General features: G+C 39.9%; 1 protein-coding gene across 11 annotated transcripts in view; it reads left to right on the forward strand.

Moving 5' to 3' along the window:
• LPP (LIM domain containing preferred translocation partner in lipoma) overlaps nucleotides 1-23,010 on the forward strand; it is a 684,273-nt gene that overhangs the window by 471,622 nt on the left and 189,641 nt on the right. The window lies entirely within an intron of this gene.

A 23,010-nucleotide genomic window follows, 5' to 3' on the forward strand; every position in this document is an offset into this window, starting at 1 on the left:
TGCGGTACGTGTGCACATGATAAATATTACACATACGTTCAGAACACAATGCCATGACCTTGTTTTCTGATGCAATGTGAAAAACTATGGTAAGTGGGAAAAAGCCAACTGTTGTCATTTTGTGTCTTCAAGATGATTTTTGTGGAATTTTGTAATTGGGGCAAATGCTTTTGTAAGGTACTATAATGAAATTGGCTGTAGAATTTATACCATTAAATGTTACCTGGTTTGCACACCCAGTCCATTGCAAGCCGTGTATCACCACCATGTGCCATACTCAGAGTGTCGGGGTGGGTAGAGCAGGAACATCTTGTTTTCAGGTGCCACCTAGCCAGTGAGCCTTTTCAGCTCCTTGAGCTAAAAGCGAATGCCCCTCTCTGAATTCCTCTTGCCCTTGATCATACACCTCTAATGGACGTTTTAATCTCCTGCTTCCTATTTTGGTATGCTGCTAAGTGCATAAAACCTAGAAGGTGTTCCATAACCTTGTTTGAATGAATGAACAAAGAAAATTACACAATGTGCTTCAAGTTGACCTATTTCTTTGACTATCAAGATGTCTGCTTCTATTAAAATTGTGAAGTTCAAGGCCTGTGTATTCTACCACTTTCATATACTCAGTGGCCTGATGAAAACAATTTTTAAAATTTTACTTACCTTTACCATTTGAGAAAGAGAGAGAGAAAATGTGTGTGTGAGAGAGAGAGATCCATTACACCGGCTATGTCCTCTAGTTACATGAAAAAATTAAAAATTCTAAATAATTTTGAGACTGTCAGTATCTTCTGTTTTGTGTTTTGTGTTAGTGATCTTTTTGATCAAAGATTGATTTTTCAAGTGAAAGCTGTTTTAGGGTTTTCCAGAGAAACAGAACCAATAGGCTATCCATATATTTAAATATTATAGGAATTGGCTTAAGCAATCATGGAGGCTGAGAAATCCCACAGTTTGCTGTCTGAAAGCTAGAGAACCAAGAAAGGCGGTGGTTTAATTCAGTCAGAATCCAAAGGTCTAAGAACCAGAGTGGGGGCGGGGGTAGGGTTGGTGGTGGGGAGGCACTGATGGTTTCATTTCTGGTCTCAGTCCGAAGGCCTGAGAACCCGGAGCACGGGTACCAGAGAGCCAGAGGAAATGGATGTCCCAGCTCCAGCGGAAAGCGAATTTGCCCTTCCTCCACCCTTTTATTCTATTCAGACCCTCGGTGGATTGGATGAGGTTCACCCACATTGGTGAGGGCAGATCTTCTTAACTGGTCTACTGATTCAAATGCTAATCTGTTCCAGAGACACCGTCATAGACAAATCCAGAAATAATATTTTACCAGCTATCTGGGCATCCCTTAGCCAAGTCAAGTTGACACATCAAATTAACCATCAGATTAGCTACAGAAATATTACTAGGAATCAAAATTATGGAAAACTCGGGAGTAAAGTAAGGTGTGGTCTAGTGTTTTTCAACTGGTGTTATTCACATTTAGGGCAAGAGAGTTCCTCATTTTTTGGCAATGTCTAGTGCATGGAAGCACACTGACGTTCTTGGTCTCTACCCACTAAATGTCCATACGACCTCGTCACACACACACCCATTGTGACAACCAAAAACACTCCCAGTGCATTAAGCCCCCTGAAGGAATCTATCCTCTCACTCTGGTGTCTTTGGAGAACCACTGTCTGGATATATGGAACTCTTAAGACTGATTGTGATCAAGGGTTGCCTGAGAATCCTGTGCTGTTTTTCTTTTTGCTGGTTCCTCTCAAATTCAGATTTTGTTACTGTGTGCCCTGTTTGACCTTTTAAACTATCATTTTAATGGAATTGAATATGTTGAATATTGTTGTAAATAGTACATCCCCCTTTTCTGTGCTGAACATTAAGTTCTAGAAAACGTAAAATTTTCAGACAATCTAAAGGGTAGAATTTTAGGACAAAGGAAAGAAAGATTCTGGTAAATCAATTTATTTCATCATAGTTCCTACAATTCATGTTTGAGTAGTTACTGTTTTATTAGAAAATTGTAACTTCCTTTCTAAATATAGCTAACATATTACTTTGTTCCTAAATACAATTTTAAAAATACATGTCTTGAGGCCAACTTGTCTTTTCCTTTGTAACAAGGATCAGTTTTGTTGAAGAAGTAAATGGGGACCTATGAATTTTGCATTTAGTGCATAATTTTATCTTAACCTCTGCCTTATTTGGAAGGATCTGACCCATCCTATAATTCTACAATTAATGTTTTGTCAGAAATACAGTCATTTACATTTGTCCCTCTAAGACTTTATCGTTCTTTTTTTTTTTTAATCTCTTTATTGAAGTATAATTGCCTTACAATGGTGTGTTAGTTTCTGCTTTAAAACAAAGTGAATCAGTTATACATATACATATGTTCCCATATCTCTTCCCTCTTGCATCTCCCTCCCTCCCACCCTCCCTATCCCACCCCTCTAGGTGGTCACAAAGCACCGAGCTGATCTCCCTGTGCTATGCGGCTGCTTCCCACTAGCTATCTATTTTACATTTGGTAGTGTATATATGTCCATGACACTCTCTCACCCTGTCACATGTCACCCCTCCCCCTCCCCATATCCTCAAGTCCATCCTTTAGTAGGTCTGTGTCTTTATTCCCATCTTGCCACTAGGTTCTTCATGACCTTTTTTTTTTTCCTTATATTCCATATGTATGTGTTAGCATACTGTATTTGTTTTTCTCTTTCTGACTTACTTCACTCTGTATGACAGACTCTAACTCCATCCACCTCATTACAAATACCTCCATTTCATTTCTTTTTATGGCTGAGTAATATTCCATTGTATATATGTGCCACATCTTCTTTATCCATTCATCCGATGATGGACACTTTGGTTGCTTCCATGTCCTGGCTATTGTAAATAGAGCTGCAATGAACATTTTGGTACATGACTCTTTTTGAATTATGGTTTTCTCAGGGTATATGCCCAGTAGTGGGATTACTGGGTCGTATGGTAGTTCTATTTTTATTTTTTTAAGGAACCTCCATACTGTTCTCCATAGTGGCTGTATCAATTTACATTCCCACCCACAGAGCAAGAGGGTTCCCTTTTCTCCACACCCTCTCCAGCATTTATTGTTTCTAGATTTTTTGATGATGGCCATTCTGACCGGTGTGAGATGATACCTCATTGTAGTTTTGATTTGCATTTCTCTAATGATTAAGGATGTTGAGCATTCTTTCATGTGTCTGTTGGCCATCTGTATATCTTCTTTGGAGAAATGTCTATTTAGGTCTTCTGCCCATTTTTGGATTGGGTTGTTGGTTTTTTTGTTATTGAGCTGCATGAGCTGCTTGTAAATCTTGGAGATTAATCCTTTGTCAGTTGCTTCATTTGCAAATATTTTCTCCCATTCTGAGGGTTGTCTTTTGGTCTTGTTTATGGTTTCCTTTGCTGTGCAAAAGCTTTTAAGTTTCATTAGGTCCCATTTGTTTATTTTTGTTTTTATTTCCATTTCTCTAGGAGCTGGGTCAAAAAGGATCTTGCTGCGATTTATGTCATAGAGTGTTCTGCCTATGTTTTCCTCTAAGAGTTTGATAGTGTCTGGCTTTACACTTAGGTCTTTAATCCATTTTGAGTTTATTTTTGTGTATGGTGTCAGGGAGTGTTCTAATTTCATACTTTTACATGTACCTGTCCAATTTTCCCAGCACCACTTATTGAAGAGACTGTCTTTTCTCCACTGTATATGCTTGCCTCCTTTATCAAAGATAAGGTGACCATATGTGCGTGGGTTTATCTCTGGGCTTTCTATCCTGTTCCATTGATCTATATTTCTGTTTTTGTGCCAGTACCAAACTGTCTTGATTACTGTAGCTTTGTAATATAGTCTGAAGTCAGGGAGCCTGATTCCTCCAGCTCCATTTCTCGTTCTCAAGATTGCTTTGGCTATTCGGGGTCTTTTGTGTCTCCATACAAATTGTGAAATTTTTTGTTCTAGTTCTGTGAAAAATGCCTGTGGTAGTTTGATAGGGATTGCATTGAATCTGTAGATTGCTTTGGGTAGTAGAGTCATTTTCACAATGTTGATTCTTCCAATCCAAGAACATGATATACCTCTCCATCTATTTGTATCATCTTTAATTTCTTTCATCAGTGTGCTATAATTTTCTGCATACAGGTCTTTTGTCTCCTTAGGTAGGTTTATTCCTAGATATTTTATTCTTTTTGTTGCAATGGTAAACGGGAGTGTTTTCTTAATTCCACTTTCAGGTTTTTCATCATTAGTATATAGGAATGCAAGAGATTTCTGTGCATTAATTTTGTATCCTGCTACTTTACCAAATTCATTGATTAGCTCTAGTAGTTTTAGATTTTATCATTCTTATTCACTTATCCAGTCATTCAATCTCAGAATGCCAACTTTGCCAGACACTGCTTATCAGGCGCTGGCCAGTTCGTTCATGAGTAGGTGAATAAGTGCCTCGACTAAAGAAGCTTATAAACCAAGAATCATAATGTCAGTAATTATTAATATTTCTGTAGTATTTTATCACTTACAAAGCAAAGTCACACATTCCTATTTGTACCCAAGAGACCTGAGAACACATTCTTAATTCTCCATTTACTCACTTATAATTTGATCTCTGTTGAGCCAGTGATTCTCTGAAGTATTATATTATTAACCCATCCTTACAGAGGTGGAACTTGAAAGGTCAGAATGATTCACAGCCTTGTCTGTGGTCAAATGAGTTGACCTTATGCCTTTCTACTTATAAGGTTCATCAAGGCAACCTGGCTTAAGAGAAAGAATAGTAAACTGTAAGTTGGGGTGACATCCTGCTTCAGGCACTCTCTGGATATGTAAACTTAGGTAAGATGTTTAATTCTGAACACAGTATTTTCTTATTTGGGAAAAAGAGCATACGTCACAGATCTCTTTAGGACCATGATTTTTCGGTAGGGAAGAGGGAAAATGATATGCTTAAATGAGCCTGCCATTTATTTAACAGTCCTTTAATAAATATTTTTGAGTGTGTCTCTTCTAGGCACTGGAGATACAGTATTGAACACAATAATAAAAAATACCTGCCTCCTAGGTGCTTTCATTCTGGCTGTATTATATTGGGCGTCCCAGCTTTTCAAAGGAACTAGTATCTAACACCTTGCCAACATCCTGAAACCTCCACTCCACTCTCTTCCAACCTACCCATCCCCATCTAAGAAGTCTCACCTTAAAGGAAGCCACTGTTTCTAGTCCTTGTGTGTTCTATCCCTCGGGTTTGCCACACAGAAAAGGTGTTGATAAAAGTTATCATCCTAAGGCTTCCTTGAGATTTTCTTAAGATTGATGTACGTTACTTGTGAATGAACCAAATGGAATTTTTGTTCTGATTACATAGGATTGCTTAAAAATCCATAAAATCTTTTGAAATTGCACTTGAATGTCAGCAAGACTGTTCCCTCCATTTTATCATAAAGTGAACTAGACCCAGGCGCAAGAAGGGAAGGGTGTGAACCCTGAGTGCGTTGGTGGGTGCTTTCTTTGGTTTTGATACCTCCCACCCCTGCAACTCTGTACAGTAGTTTTTGATAAGCATGTCTTCCAGATATGGAAACTGAGGCTCAGAGATTCTATGAAGCCAATTCACAGGGGAGAGTGAAAATGAAAACTTAGGGTCGCCAACCACCCTGCAGGGCTCTTTATGTTTTTTCTCCCAGGACACATATCCTTTGTGACCTGTTGGCGGAGACTGAGTTAGTCCACTGTGTTAACTAGAGAAGTTATCGTAGCTGTTTTCTTCCCTATGTTCTTAATGTCAGTTTAAAACATTTACAAGAATCGGAAAAGAGGGTTTCTGAGAAATTTGTGCAGTTCCTATTTCAAAGAAAAGATAGACTTCTCTCGATGAAGCCTTGACGGCAGCAAATTTAGACAAAAACTGAAAGCAAAACAGCCTACTCAAGGTTAGACAGTGACTCAAGTCATTCCATGCACTTAAACAATATTTAGGATGACCCTATGTAAACTCACATTATCACTTAAAAGCCAGTATAAAAATACTACCCATCTGCTGTGCTAGTCCTGCTGTTGCTTTTGCCACATTCCTCTGACAAGCTGTTACCTCAGTATATAGAGAGAGTATACATTTTGAAATCCGGAGTTTGAGTTTGAAAAAAAAAAAAAAAATGGTATCTAGTACATATGGACTAGATTCTGTTCTTCCAAATGTAGATTTGTAACCTCATTTATTCTTAAAGATGATGTGTTAAATTAGGGGCTTTTTTTTTTCCTATTTCCTTTTTTTTTTTTTTTTTTTGACTCTGAGGATGGAAACTCTTATAATTTTACGCCTGTGACATGAACAGTGTACAATGGGAAGTCATTTAGTTTACACCCACTGTGTGTTATGCAGAGTGGGTATTGGGAGGTGTTCACTGCAAACACCATAACTCAGTGGTATGGTTTCTTTGTGAACTATGTAACTTTTCAGGTATTAAATAGCTGTTAGATAACTTAGGAAGAAGTGCAGTATGTGTAATTGCTTACAAATAAGTAATTTTCAGTGCTGAACAGCTCTTAATTCCAGAATCACCAGTGTCACTGAAACAGCCAAGATGTAATCGGCCTCTTTGATAGGTATGTGAGCGTAAGAGGCAAGCCTGGAAGTTAGATCCTCAGGGCTCATCCTTCTCTGATGCATGAATCTGGGGATAAAGACTTTGGCTACGAATCACAATCTGGCATGGAAATACACGATCGCTGAGTGATTTGCTGATTTTTCCTTTGGACGGTTAGTTCTTTTGGGGCCAATTGCCTAAGATATATCCAAAAGTAAAATAGTAGTAATAATGGGAGCAACAATGTGTAATCTTCCTTGATATTTAGTGTTAATACTTCAAGAGTTTTCTAGAAATATAATCTGCTATGTTACTCAAAAACTCTGACATTTCATTCATTCACTCCACAAATATTTATTTTATTTTATTTTTATAAATTTATTTATTTATTTATTTTTGACTGTGTTGGGTCTTCGTTTCTGTGCAAGGGCTTTCTCCAGTTGTGGCGAGCGGGGGCCACTCTTCATCGCGGTGCGCGGGCCTCTCACTATCGCGGCCTCTCTTGTTGCGGAGCACAGGCTCCAGACGCGCAGGCTCAGTAGTTGCGGCTCACGGGCTTAGTTGCTCCGCGGCAGGTGGGATCTTCCCAGACCAGGGCTCGAACCCGTGTCCCCTGCATTGGCAGGCAGCTTCTCAACCACTGCGCCACCAGGGAAGCCCCACACAAATATTTATTGAATGAACATTATTTGTAAGATCCTGGACTAGGGGCTCTATCAGATACAAACACGAGTTCAGTGGGATATTTAAGTGATATATAGACTAGGAGAGAAGGAACAAGGTATAATTTTAGGAAAACTGCAGAGGGAAGTAGGGAGCCTTTTGATATTGGGCAACGGCAATGGGATCATGATAGAGAAAAGGCCATTTCAACTCCATGTCGGCCCTGAGGTGGTTGTAGAGTCTGACCTACTCGGAGCATGCAGTGTATGAAGTCAGATTATTAGAGTTAAAAGACTGCCCTAATTTGTCTAGTCAAAGCTCCTTGTTTACCGATGAGAAAAGCAAGAGTCTGGGTGAGGAAGGGATTTGCCGATGGTCACATAGGCGTTTAACATTATTTAATAGAAAACACAAGATGAGAACCCAGGTTGCCCATTATTTAAGCCAGTAGTCTCCACCCTTTTAGTTCCTATTTGTGTCCACTGTTAGCCAGGGCTACTTCAGGCCAGCCATTGGGGTTTGAACCAATTCTGGGTGAGGGCGTTTTTGAGATGGATCTCCTGCTGAACTAAACTCACCTCTGTGTTGGCACACATATTACTTCCTCTTCGCCTTTATAATTTTGCTATTGGATTTAACACATGTGGTTGGAGCTAAGGCCTTTACCACAAGCATATTTGAAGATTATACTTATTTTTGGATGCAGCTTCCTTTGCCTCCAAACTGGATAGGGGTAGGAGACAGGGGAGCAAAATGAAGTCAAGGAGTTCTGAACCGTCACATCTCATGGCCACAGACTTTTTATATCAGTCAGTACCATTATTACTGCTGGCCCCATTGCCATCTGAAGCATTCCATAATTGTCTTTCATTACCTTTTTGGCCTTGACGCCCATCATTGCTACTTGTCAGTTATATGTTTCCAACCTAATGGACCAGTTTCAATACCTCCAGCCCCCCACACATATTCCACAGCAGTTGCCTTTTCTCCACACATTTGTTCATGCAATTTAGCTCTTCCTGGGACGCTGTCTTTACCTTTTAAAATTCTTCCAATTTTTAAGTCTCAGATCAAGCACCATCCAGGCTAAAATGGTTCTGCCTCTTTTACGGCATTTATTGAAGCCTATCTTGGATTATAGTTATTATACTGACACTAGATATTGCAACCTTGAAAAGAGAAATAGTTTGTATTTATAGTTACTATCTCCATTGAACCTAGCATTGCCTTTTTTTCACTTAATAAATATCTGGGGATTAAATTATTTTGGCATACTATCCCATATCCCTAAAAATTTCACATGACTTTCTTTGCAATCATGTTAAAAACTATAGAAGTTGACATCTAGAAGTGTTGGCAAAGCTGTCAGCATTTCCTTCAGTTTATCATGCTTCAATATTTACTTCACTGAAATTGAAAAATAAAAATTGGCAATTTTCTCAACAAAAAGCACAAATCCAATTGACTAATACCCTCCCCTCCCCTTTTCCTTCACAATAGCAATAGGAAGAATTACATCTTGATATGATAAAAGGAGAAACATTTTTGTTAATATTAACAGTTTGTCCCATTGCCCCCTTTATCCACAAATTCATGAATTCTCAGAATCTAACCTAGCTCACTCCTCAAACTTGAGTGACAGTAGAGTGAAATGGGTCAGGGCAGCTCTGATCAGTGTTAAATGTCACAGCTTCTCCATCAGAACTGCTTGATTAGGCAATGGAAGTAAAGTGACATGTTCTGAAAATACAACTTTCATGCCACCTGAAATGAAGATTGGTCAAGAGGTTCACTGAGGGTCTGTGCAGCTCTGGCATCGTAAGGGGGGAAGAATAGTGAGGTTATTGATTGGATTGATGTTACTCTTAATACATCAAGTGCTCTTAGCGTTCTCCTTTCAGGTGATAACTAACACTGTAGACCTTAGTGGTTAACCTGATTCCAACTTCCTTGAGAGGTATTTTACATCTCCCAGCCTCTTGGAGTTTGGTCTACTCATAGACAACCCTTATTTTCCATCTTGGCCTTTTTATGCATAGAGTACCACAGTGCCTCACACAAAGTTGGCATTCAATATAGTTTGAATGAATGAGTGTCCTCAAAGCACTGGAACTTGATTGACATTTGTTGGTTGAATAATTTGGATACTGCTTCCATCCTCATCATGTCTAGATCCTTCCACCCTTTAAGGACCTACACCAGAATTTGAGCTCCTACTATATGGTTGGCATTGTCCTAGGTGCTGAAGTGTTCACACCAGCAGCGAGCAAATTAAAGTTCCTTCTCTCATGGAACTTAAATGCTAGAGAGTAGAAAAGGGCAGTTAACACACATACACACACACACACACACACACACACACACACACACAGGGTTCAATGATATTAAATGCTAGGAAGAAAAACAAAGATTAAGAAGATGGAGTATGGATGCAGTGGGGTAGATTATGGAAGGGCTGTTTTGATTAAGTGCATTTGGATTGAGACTTGAATGACGTGTAGGATGTGTATAGGATCTGGGGAAGAGCATGCCAGGCAGAGGGAACAGAAATGCAAGCCTCTGAAGCCCAAGCAGTTTTGAAATATGCAGAACCAAGAAAGGCCAGGTGCCTGGATTGCAACGATGGGGGAGAGTTGCAGGACATGAGATCAGAGAGGCAGCCAAGAACCAGGTGCTGTAGGGTTTTATAAGCCATGAAAGGACTTGGATTTTATGCTAAATGAGTTGAGAAGGCGTAGTGTGTTTTGAGCTGAAGCATGGCATGTGCTGACCAGTTTTGTTTTATTTTTTTTAACATCTTTATTGGAGTATAATCGCTTTACAATGGTGTGTTAGTTTCTGCTTTATAACAAAGTGAATCAGCTATACATATATCCCCACATCTCCTCCCTCTTGCATCTCCCTCCCACCCTCCCTATCCCACCCCTCTAGGTGCTCACAAAGCACCGAGCTGATCTCCCTGTGCTGTGCAGCTGCTTCCCACTGGCTATCTATTTTACATTTGGTAGTGTATATATGTCCATGCCACTCTCCACTTCGTTCCAGCTTACCCTTCCCACTCCCCGTGTCCTCAAGTCCATTCTCTACGTCTGTGTCTTTATTCCTGTCCTGCCCCTAGGTTCATCAGAACCATTTTTTTGTTTTTAGATTCCATATATATGTGTTAGCATACAGTATTTGTTTTTCTCTTTCTGACTTACTTCACTCTGTATGACAGTCTCTAGGTCCATCCACCTCACTCCAAATAACTCAATTTCTTTTCTTTTTATGGCTGAGTAATATTCCATTGTATATATGTGCCACATTGACCAGTTTTTTTTTTTTTTTTTATTTCCTTTCTCTTGACCAGTTTTTAAATGAATGACTCTGGCTGCTCTGCAGAGAGTAAACTGTAGGGGTAAAGGACAGTAGCAAGAGAGCAGTTAAGAGGCTGTTACCATAGACTGGGCAAGAGGTGATGGTGTCTTGGACTGAGGTGGTAGCCGAGGTGTTCCGACTGTTGTGTGTATATTTCAAAGGTAGAGTTGACAGGATTTGCTACTGGATTGGGTGTGGGGCTGGAGAGGCAGAGAGGAGTCAAAGATGTCACCATTCTTCTATGTGAGACTGGCAGAGTGCCTTCTTATTCTGAGCTTCTACAGTATTTTTATAGATGTTTAAGATTACTTACCATTTTACATCTAGTATTACTAGTAATAACTGAGTTTTGGAAAAACTCTGGGACTAGAACCTAGCTAAGGCACACAGACCCTCTGTGTTAAACCTTGTATTACTGTCTTGTCCCTGTACTTATACACTTCTGCACAGACTGGGGTCCCTTGTATCTTTTGATTTCCCCACATGGTATTATATAGCACAAGGTCTTCTGCATGCAGAGGTGCAATAAATATCTCATGAAAGAGCGAATTAATTTGAATACCCATGTATCATCTATTTTTCAAGAGTTGCCTGGTAATCTGCTGCATACCAAACATAATCTTGCTTCTGAAGTGAAGATAACCTAATTAACATTTTCACTGAGCATGTATATGCACACCCATATGTGTGCATACATGTTTGCGTATGTGTATGTGGTTTAAATAAAGGAGATGACTTATTGAAAAGCAATTGAGAGGTAGTTGCATATGTTATTTTTTGGGGAAAAAAACTTCTACTTAATTCTGTGCTGTTCCTTATTTGCATTTTGAAATGTAACTAGTTTAGAGGGGTTGACCCATTCTCTCCAGAAAGCAAGGAGTTTATTTTAGACAAATTACTGGAATAGGTCCCTGCATTCAATGAAATACAGAACCCTTCAGGCTGTAATACCAGAGGTAGCATTTGAATGTAATGTCGACTAATTATTTGACCATAAATGACAGCTCTGAACATTGTGCTCTTTTTGCATCATTTACTGCATTTGTGGGACATCGAATTACGAAAAAAATAAGTATTCTTCAGTGGTCTCCAGCCACACTGCCGCCGAAGAGCGAGAACGCAGTCTGTGCAAAACACTGTTTAAATAGAAGTGCTTGAAAATCCTCCATTAATCTTCATTTTTGCATTTTGAATGCTTTCCTGCTCACACTTTTGGTATCAAGGGACTGAATGAGTCTGAACTGACGGTACAAGAATTTAAGTAAGAACTGGGAGGAACAGAAATGAGGAAGCTATTTGCATTCCTGGAAGGCAGGACTCAGGTTTATTATAATCTTTCATGGTACTTCATAAAAGGCAGTCTGTTTTCCAAATGCTGTTTAGGGTGAGCTTTTTGTCTTTAATTTTTAAATTGTTATAAAGGATGTTATTTTTTTTTTTTAAATCACCAACGCAAAACTATATGAAAGAAAAAGTGGAAGGCACCGATAGCAGCCTTCACTCCCCAGGGCTCACCCTGCTGAGTTTGGTACATTGTCTTCTAGGCTCTTGTTTTGTTTTTGTTTTGTTTTTTAATTTTTATACAATATTTAAATGTTACTTTCCATTTACAGTTATTACAAAACATTGGCTATATTCCCTGTGTTGTACAATACATCCTTAACCCTCTCTTACACCCAATAGCTTGTACTGCCCACTCCCCCGCCGCCCCCCCACTGTTAAGCAATAGTTTGTTCTCTACATCTGTGAGTCTGCTTCTTTTTTGTTATGTTCACTAGTTTGTTGTATTTTTTAGATTCCACATGTATGTGATAGAATGCAGTATTTGTCTTTGCCTGACTTATTTCACTTAAGCATAATGCTAAGTCCATCCATGGACTGAAGATGGCCAAGTTTTGTTCTTACTTATGGCTGAGTAGTATTCCATTGTGTATATATACCACACCTTCTTTATCCATTCATCTGTGGATGGACACTTAGTTGCTTCCATATCTTGGCCATTGTAAATAATGCTGCTATGAACATCCGGGTGCATGGATCTTTTCAAATTAGTGTTTTCGGTTTTTTTCGGATGTATACCCGGGGTGGAATTGCTGAGTCATATGGTAGCTCTATTTTCCGTTTTTTGAGAAACCTCCATACTGTTGTCCACAGGGGCTGCACTTATTTTGTTTTAATATATGCAACTTTTTTGATTAGCTTTGTCTTTGTTCTTGTTATTGTACAGAGATGGTTAAAAGACCCAAGTAAAAATACTATTTGTCTTTTGCCCTTTCTCACATTCAGTGAGTGTGCCTGAGAGTGATCTTACGCGCACCATTTTGTTTCTATTCGCTGCTGCCAACTCACTCCCTGACCCCAGGAACTGCTGGCAGGTGCCTTCCTCCTACTCCATGCCACTGAAATCTGCACCTTCACTGCTCTTGAGTCACCTGTTCTTTCCACAGAAAAATTTTGTTCATTCTCTTCACTGCTTTGACAACACCTTCTAGGGTTGCTCCCTGAACTGTGGCTAAAAGAAAGCATAGAGGCCACGATAGTGAGAGGCCCGCGCACCGCGATGAAGAGTGGCCCCCGCTCGCCGCAACTAGAGAAAACCCTCACACAGAAACGAAGACCCAACACAGCCAAAAATAAATTAATTAATTAATTAATTCAAAAAAAAAAAAAAAGAAAAAAAGAAAGCATGGCTTCTCTTCTAAATGTCCGGACCCTGAAAGGACAGGAACTGGAAGAATGGAGTTGATACAGTGTACGAATTGCTGTAGACTTCGTGACATAAAGTTTAACACAAATTCTATATCTGAGGACAAAACTTGATTTCTTTTTTCATTTGTTCTTTTGTTTTGCTTCCATTCAGCACTCCTTTACTGAGACTCTCCAACTGTCTTAACTGCCATTTGGGACACTAAGATGGAGGCCACATGGTCTGTTTGTTCAAATAGAGGAAATGAAATATCATATAAATAACTTTCGTACAAGGGATGCGAATGCTTAGGGAGGTACACATAAAACAACCTGTGGAGGTTCAAGTGAGAGACAGCTTATTGCTAGCCAGGAGAAGTTCAACTTCCGCCAAGCTAATTCATGATAAAGAAGGCCCTCTTTTCTTTTTTTCATGTGAGGGCCCCTGTGAGCTTGGTCAGTTTACATCATTTCTTGAATGGCTGAGGGCCCTGCATGTGAAAACAAACAAACAAACAAAAACTATAAAATAGTGTCAAAGAAAGATAAAGACGTGTTCACCCCATCAACATTTATGTAAACTGTTAAAGATTTATAATATGGTTTGATAGCGTACAGCCTCTATAATTAATGGACATAGCACTTCTGTGATACTTTCCCATTTAAATTAGGATCTATAATATCAATGATAACTAGACTCATGTTTTCTGTCTCTGAGGCTTTTAAGACATCATGGGGGAGAGGTCATTTGGCAGAATTCATTTATCAGCTGAGGATTAATTTAACCCGCTGATCTTGACTGTTCTAGCTCTCCCTGAAGCTATGGTTCTGGATTCTGTGCACCTTCCTGCCCCTCCTGGCATAAAAGAAATGGACCACGTTGCTGCTTCTCCACATTGAAGACAAGAAATGAAAACTTAGCATGCCCTGCTGAAACTGGAGCGGGGGTGGTGTATTGGTGGAGTAACTGAAAAGCGGTAAATTGGAATATGGCTAAGACCAACACCCAGTCTCTTGAGGAAAATTAGAGCCTCTTGTTTTTTGGGGTTTTTTTGGTAATTTTTTTTTTTTTCTTTGTCTTGCCTTCAGAGAAGATTGAGTAAGATTCAGTCTCTCCGGGAGATGACTGATGAAATGTACCCCTTGGGTTATTTGCATCTCATTCCTGTAGAGTATAAGGAAGAACATTCCCAACCCATTATAACCATGGGCATGTCATAACAGACACCACCGCTTTCTGGAATATATTATTGAACTCTTGGTTTACCAAATTAGCCTGACAGCCCTCCCTATTGAATTGCCCCATTCTGAGCCGAGCTAGTCATATTTGGCTAAGTGTTTACTTAGTACATTCAGGGACGCTAGGTTTACAAAAATGTGGTTGGAAACTCTTTAACTTTTAATTTTGGCACAAAGGAGTTCCCAGCTTTCAAATTCCTAATAATCTTGCTTCCTACTGCTCTTCAATTCATTGTTTCCCAACCTCTTTTCTGTGGGCACTTTGGGTGAATTTTTACTATTTTTGCTTGATTTCTTTCCCTTCTTTCTTCTCACTTTTCATTCATTGCAGAAGTGGCTTGGCTTTCCTCCCTCTTTTCCATCCTGTCTTGGATACACAGTAATGCATTTGAATCTTTTAGCATACCACAATATGATTTAGATTAGGAAACTCTTCCTTTGTAAACTTCACTTGGTTTTGTTGATACTGCTGTGCCCAAGTTCTTGAGTTAACTTAATACCATACTCTCAGTGAAGGTAAGGAAGGAAAAGTAACATATAATGGGTACCTTGTTTGCAACAGACACTGGGCTACGCTTCTTCTTATACAGTTTCTCATTTAATCTTCATGGTAACCCTGCTAAGTGTGGGTTACCATTCCACTTTGCAATGTGGAATCTGGAGCTTGGAGATATTAAATATTTTGCCTGAGGGTACATGTCTGAGGTGAGCTATGAACCCAAACATCTCTGACTTCAAAGTCCATGCTCTTTCCACCTCATGGAAAACCATACAGAAGATCAAGATGGAAGCTTCAGCGGTTATGACATATCTGTTACTTCAAAGTCTATAATCCCAGAGCATGCATCCTGCCTTAGCAACTAGAGATGTGTGAATGAAATATTGGTATTCTGTTGTGTAAGCCTTTGACAAAATGACTTTTTGATGCCATTCCGATCCCGTTGAAAATAATTATGATTATGTGGGCATCGGAATAATCAAGAAATATTTTTTTAAGCCATTTCTACATGCCTAACATTAGGCTTAGTTATTTGTATAATATAGAAGGAGAAAAATAGTCCTTCTGGATGGTAGATAAAAAGATGGAAGAATTGAAACAATCAAATAACTGGCACTGATTAGGTTCATTTACAGAGATGAGGCAGTGTGTCAAGTCACTTTTTGCTGGGGTATAATGAGAGCCTCGCAGAGGGAGCGTGTGGGTGGGTGTTAAACTGTTTTGAGGAATAATAAGATCTGAATGGGTAGCCTGGGTCTCCATTTCCATCATTTGACTTCCTTCCCTGTTCAAAAACTTCACCAAAACACACGAGTACAAAGGAGGGAAGGAGATTGGGAGGAAGAGGGAGACAATAGCTCCAGCAAATAGGAGAAATATCTTCGAGTCTGTATTTCCTGGTGTATGTATGGCTGTTTGGGTATGAAGAACAACACATCACAAAGTGGTGGTGGTAAAATCGGCTAAGTTTAGAAGCCAAGTATACCAAGTTTAGTTCCAGTCCTACCGTCAGGTTACTGTCATTGTATAACCTCTCAGCTCCCCAGTGTCCTCCTGGTATTGTAGGGATTAGGCTGGATGATCACAAAGTTCTAATTCAGCTCTAGCATTTAATGACTTTACAATTCTTAGTGTGCTTTGATTGCCCACTGCAGTATAGGGACATATATTAACTACTTTAGTATGCATCAAAAGAGGTGTGTTCTTTCTCCTTGAAAATGTTAAAGGCTGACCTTGTTATAGAAAAACATTCTGGAATCACGCTTTCAAAATTCTTAATTTTCAGTTTTCCTTCTTGTACCTTAATGTCTCTGCTGCTGTGTTCCTCTTTCTTATAATAGACACTAGTTTTTAAGTTTTGGTGTTCTTCCCTTTTACATTGGAAGCCAGTTTTAAGTTTTGATGAGTGAAATCCCCTTATTTATTAATGAGAAAGAGTACTAGGGGTGAAAGATTACTCATCTCTAATTCAGAATTTGAGATAGGCTGGATAAAAAGATAATATTTTTGAGAAGAACGCATTAGAAAAGGGAACATGCTGGAGAAAAAGTAAGTAGCAGTCACTACCATATTCTAGTGGACTCCGACCCTTGAATATTTGTCTGTTCATGGAATGTTCTTGATAAAATCCTGCCTTATACTTTTTGAGAGGATACACCAAATTGTTGAAACCGCTACACTTTATCCCAAGGGCAGGTTGTAGCGACTCTCAGTTAAGTGTTTTCACTCACCTACTCTGTTTCCCCACCTCTTAGGTAATTTGCAGTGGGTATAGGACAGGCCATTAGCACTGAAGTTGAGTCCAGGGCTGGACTTCAGAGCAGGATTAATGCGTCTCAAAGTAACCCCTGAGTTTTCTAACTCTGTCCAGAGGTTACACTGTGAAGGATTTAAAACAAAAACAACAAAAATGTTTTCTCCATTCTTTTTTTTTTAATAAATTTATTTATATTTATTTTATTTTTTTATTTACTTTATTTTTGGCTGCGTTGGGTCTTCGTTGCTGCACACGGGCTTTCTCTAGTTGTGGCGAGCGGGGGCTACTCTTCACTGCGGTGCATGGGCTTCTCATTGCAGTGGCTTCTCTCGTTGCGGAGCACGGACTCTAGGTGCATGGGCTTCAGTAGTTGTGGCTTGCGGGCTCAGTAGTTGTGGCTCTCGGGCTCTAGAGCGCAGGCTCAGTAGTTGTGGCGCACGGGCTTAGTTGCTCCACGGCATGTGGGATCTTCCCGGACCAGGGATCAAACCCCTGTCCTCTGCATTGGCTGGCGGATTTTTAATCACTGTGCCACCAGGGAAGCCCCTTCTCCATTCTTTATCATATGTCTTTGTGCTTAACAGAGGAAAAAATACATGTTCTGTATCAGACAAATGATGACAGGGCAAAATCTTCATCAATACCTACAGTTCCTTCTCAATTAGAAAATGAAAACCCCTCTCTTGTGTTTAAGACCACTGCAGCCTCTTAGACAGATATTTATGCAGAAGGCAGGAAATGTCATGAAAGCAGATAGACCCTAAGGTGGTTCCTAATTATCCCCACCTCCTGGTATTCATGCCTTTGTGTATGGCACTGCCCTTGAGAGTGGACAGGACTTGTGACTTGCTTCTAACCAATAGAATAAAGCAAAGGTGATGGCACGTACAAGATTACTCATACAGGATTGTGCTTCATGAGACTGTAACATCTGTCCTACAAGGAGGCTGTCTCCCTTGGTGGCTTTGAAGAAACAAGCTGCCGTGTTGTAAGCTGCCGTATGGAGGGGACAGTGTGACAAGGAGTTCAGGGCAGCCAGTAGCTAAAAGAAACTGAAACCTTCTGTCCAGCAGCCTGCAGGAACTAAATGTTGCCCACAACCATATTAACTTGAAAGCAGATCCTTCTGCAGTTGAACTTAATGGTGAGACCACAACCCTGGCAGACACCTTGCTTGCAGCCTGTGAGACCCTGAGGCAGAGGACCCAGCTAAGCCACGTTGGTACTCAGGACCCACAGAAACTGAGACCATAAATGTATGTTGTTTCACTCCACTACGTTTTTATCGGTATGCAGCAGTAGTTAATACAATCATGTTATTTTTAGAATCCACCATTTTCTTCATCTTTCATTCTCTTCAGACTAGTTACTAAGTGAAAGTGGCTTGTTACCCCATCTTCAGAATCATTGAGGGTATTTTATTTAGGAATTGACTTATCTTTGACTTTGTGTTGGTCTTAAATGTGCTCCTCAGTTTCCGGTATCTCTTCAAATGAGATGTCCCTTGTCTATGTGTTATAAGGAAGTTGGATAAGGTTGAAAATCATTGATACATCCTTGCTGAATCCAGCTGAATTATATGAAGATGAGTTTCTCTGAGAGCTGTTTTTAAATCTTTCTGAGCCATAGGTGGTATATCAGAACTTTTCATGGTGGAAAATGGGGTGTGGAGATCATTCTTTGAGCTTCTCTGTCATCTGCATTCTAGTGAAATTCAGTTAAAAATCACGAGAATAGGAGCCTTAAAATGAAACTACCATTTTACAAGGTCACTATTGAGCCTGAAGAATGTTAGGGAAGTAGGGCAGGCACTCAAACTGGCCAAAAGAAGGATGTGTCTTGGGCTTCCCTGGTGGCGCAGTGGTTAAGAATCCGCCTGCCAATGCAGGGGACACGGGTTCGAGCCCTGGTCTGGGAAGATCCCACATGCCGCGGAGCAACTAAGCCTGTGAGCCACAACTACTGAGCCTGCGTGTCTGGAGCCTGTGCTCCGCAACGGGAGAGGCCGCAGCAGCGAGAGGCCCGCGCACCGCAATGAAGAGTGGCCCCCGCTCGCCGCAGCTGGAGAAAGCCCTCGCACAGAGGCGAGGACCCAACACAGCCAAAAATAAATATAAAATAAATAAATTAAAGAAACGTTTAAAAAAAAATTAAAAAAAAAAAAAAAAAAAGAAGGATGTGTCTGTATCAGAGCCGCCTCTTTCACCTCCCGCGGGCCTAGGTGACCCCCAGGTGTAGTTTGCTGGAAGACAGGGGCTTGACAATTTGGAAATGACAGAGGATCCTAATACTCCTAATACTCTGAAACAAGTTGTAGCCCTGGAGTAACCCCAATGTGGCCCCAGTGTGGTCATGCCTCTTCTGACTTACATGGGAAATTACCAAACCCTCAACTAAGCTCTCTATCATTTCTTTATTCACCCAACCAAATGGAAGATAAAGAGCTATTTGGAAAGTTCCCGGAAACACTACATCATATTTCTTTCTTTATAACACTCATCACATCATTCTAGCTCCTGTTCCAGTATCAGCAGAGCCCCTCTTCGTGGAGCTTCCATTTCCATCATGGTCCTGCATTACAGCACGTTTCCCTCAATTTTGAATGAATGAGTGAAAAAAGAAATGAATGAGCAGATAAGTATGCTTGAATGTTAATAAGACAAACCACTTTCTTCTTCCCGTGAGGGACATTACATTTGGTATAGCTACATATAGCTCAGATTTCTTTTATGAGTTAAAAGCATTTTGTTAAACTATTTCTAAAACATTCTGAATAGGTCACCCAAAAGAATATGGGGAAATCAATTGGACTGTAACTTAACCAAGAAAGTATTGATTATCTTCTGGGTTCAGAATACGTTATACAATTCTGCATTACTAGTTAGCAGAGAACTCCTAAGGCTTATGAAGACTTTCCCAAGGACACAACGCTCAGAAATAGCAGAGAAGAGATATAAATCCTAGTCTTGCCGATTCCAAACTTCATACTCTTTCCTTTATGCACAGACATATATTTAGCTAACATTTTCTATGCATCCACTGTGTCCCATGTACCATGTTAGATACGATGAGGGAATACAGATAAATAAGGCCTAGATCTTGCCCTTATAAGGAAAAAGATAATTAAGGAAGTGAAAATTCTGAGTTTTGTGGAAAGAAAGAAAAAGATGCACAAAAAGAAGGCCAGGCTCAAGTGAGTGCAGTTAGATTATAAATCTGCTGATGTAGGTAGGTAACTTGACGTTTCTGAGAACTGTTTCCTCATGTGAAAAATGGGGGCTGATAATCTGCTTTACAGATTGGTTGGGAAGATTGAATGAGAAGACATGGGGAGTGGCTGGCATTGAACAGACAATCCATAGTAGGAGTAGCAAAGTGAGCTTTGGGGTATGTTTGGTAGAGAGGCCGCTGACTAAGGGAGGAGTGGTGCTGGACAGAAGAAGCCATGTGGGTTGGTAACTCAGTGACCTGGGCTCCAGTCACCCAGCAGTGTGTGACTGTGGGCCAAGGCTTAGACACCTCAGACTCCTCAGGTGTAAAATGGAGATCATTGGAAGGCCCACCTCACAGGGTGGTTAGAAAACATGCAGATAACAACACAGGTGTGGCTGTAAATCATGAAAATCTATGGGAAAGTTCACTTATTATTTTTTTTACTATCAGGAGGAATATAATAGGAGCCACCTTCTTTAAGATTGTGCCCTTTCACCTGTTTGTAAAATCATGGCTGTTACCGTGTCCACTCTAGCCAAGCAAATGCACATTTCAGTATTTGTGATTATCTTGCTTTAGTTTGCCGAGACTTTGAATACGTGTGTGTGTGTGTGTGTGTGTGTGTGTGTGTGAAAAATATTTGGCCTCAGTGGAGAATTGGTGCATTTCTGTGTACTCATGAATGTATTATATACACGCTCTGTATAGCCACTTTGTACCTTACACTTGACTTTTCCACAAAGCTTAGGCTTTCTCCTCTAACAGAGGCAAAATTAGTAGTAATAATAATAATAATGGTAAGCAGTTGTAATGGCTTATTTTGAAAACCTTATTCAAATACATTTCATATTTCTCTCTGTCCGTAGAGGCCATTCTAAGCATTTGAAACCTCTTGATGACTCAAGGTCATCATCATGACCATCTATTATTGACTCTGCTGTAATGCAGGAATTTGTCTCTCCTGTCCCCTCAGGCTGTCAGCTGCCATTTCTGCTGTCACTGCGCTGCCTCTCACAGTCTTTCCCACCACCTTCTAATGTTTACTGGTTCTAATCTCCTCTGGTATGAGGAAGCAGCAGCAAAATGGTCATTAGAATTGTTGGTGAATATGAGCCAATAAGCACTGGATGCTCATAACTCCCAGAGGAGCATCCATCAGAGGAAAGAATCCTTTTATTCTGGCATTTTTAAAATTTTTTATTTATTTATTTTTAACATCTTTATTGGACTATAATTGCTTTACAATGGTGTGTTAGCTTCTGCTTTATAATAAAGTGAATCAGCTATACATATACATGTATCCCCATATCCCCTCCCTCTTGCGTCTCCCTCCCACCCTCCCTATCCCATCCCTCTAGGTGGTCACAAAGCACCGAGCTGATCTCCCTGTGCTATGCGGCTGCTTCCCACTATCTATTTTACATTTGGTCGTGTATATATGTCCATGCCACTCTCTCACTTTGTCCCAGCTTACCCTTCCCCCTCCCCATGTCCTCAACTGAGTTCTCTACGTCTGCATCTTTATTCCTGTCCTGCCCCTAGGTTCATGAGAACCATTTTTTTTTTTTTCAGATTCCATATATATGTGTTAGCATACAGTATTTGTTTTTCTCTTTCTGACTTACTTCACTCTGTATGACAGACGCTGGGTCCATCCACCTCACTATAGATAACTCAATTTCATTTCCTTTTATGGCTGAGTAATATTCCATTGTATATATGTGCCACATCTTCTTTATCCATTCATCTGTCGATGGACACTTAGGTTGCTTCCATGTCCTGGCTATTGTAAATAGTGCTGCAGTGAACATTGTGGTACATGACTCTTTTTGGATTATGGTTTTCTCAGGGTATATGCTCAGTAGTGGGATTACTGGGTCATATTGTAGTTCTATTTTTAGTTTTTTAAGGAACCTCCATACTGTTCTCCATAGTGGCTGTATCAATTCACATTCCCACCAACAGTGCAAGAGGGTTCCCTTTTCTCCACACCCTCTCCAGCATTTATTGTTTGTAGATTTTTTGATGATGGCCATTCTGACTGGTGTGAGGTGATACCTCATTGTAGTTTTGATTTGCATTTCTCTAATGATTAGTTCTGTTGAGCATCCTTTCATGCGTTTGTTGGCAATCTATATATCTTCTTTGGAGAAATGTCTTTTTAGGTCTTCTGCCCATTTTTGGATTGGGTTGTTTGTTTTTTTGATATTGAGCTGCATGAGCTGCTTGTATATTTTGGAGATTAATCCTTTGTCAGTTGCTTCATTTGCAAAAATTTTCTCCCATTCTGAGGGTTGTCTTTTCATCTTGTTTATGGTTTCCTTTGCTGTGCAAAAGCTTTTAAGTTTCATTAGGTCCCGTTTGTTTATTTTTGTTTTTATTTCCATTTCTCTAGGAGGTGGGTCAAAGTATCTTGCTGTGATATATGTCAAAGACTGTTCTTCCTATGTTTTCCTCTAAGAATTTTATAGTGTCTGGCCTTACATTTAGGTCTTTAATCCTTTTTGAGTTTATTTTGGTGTATGGTGTTGGAGAGTGTTCTAATTTCATTCTTTTCCATGTAGCTGTCCAGTTTTCCCAGCACCACTTATTGAAGAGACTGTCTTTTCTCCATTGTATATTCTTGCCTCCTTTATCAAAGGAGGTGACTATATGTGCTTGGGTTTATCTCTGGGCTTTCTATCCTGTTCCATTGATCTATATTTCTTTTTTTGCACCAGTACTATACTGTCTTGATTACTGTAGCTTTGTTGTATAGTCTGAAGTCCGGGAGCCTGATTCCTCCAGCTCTGTTTTTCTTTCTCGAGATTGCTTTGGCTATTCGGGGTCTTTTGTGTTTCCTTACAAATTGTGAAATTTTTTGTTCCAGTTCTGTGAAAAATGCCATCGGTAGTTTGATAGGGATCTGGCATTTTTTTCAAATTGCTATTTTACAAACACAAAGCTGAGTCTGCTCCTCCTGCTGCTGCTTCTTCATCATCATCATCTTTTTCTTTTCTTTTCCATT

The sequence above is a fragment of the Eschrichtius robustus genome, chromosome 6 (genome assembly GCF_028021215.1).
Source record: "Eschrichtius robustus isolate mEscRob2 chromosome 6, mEscRob2.pri, whole genome shotgun sequence".
NCBI classification, from domain to species: domain Eukaryota; kingdom Metazoa; phylum Chordata; class Mammalia; order Artiodactyla; family Eschrichtiidae; genus Eschrichtius; species Eschrichtius robustus.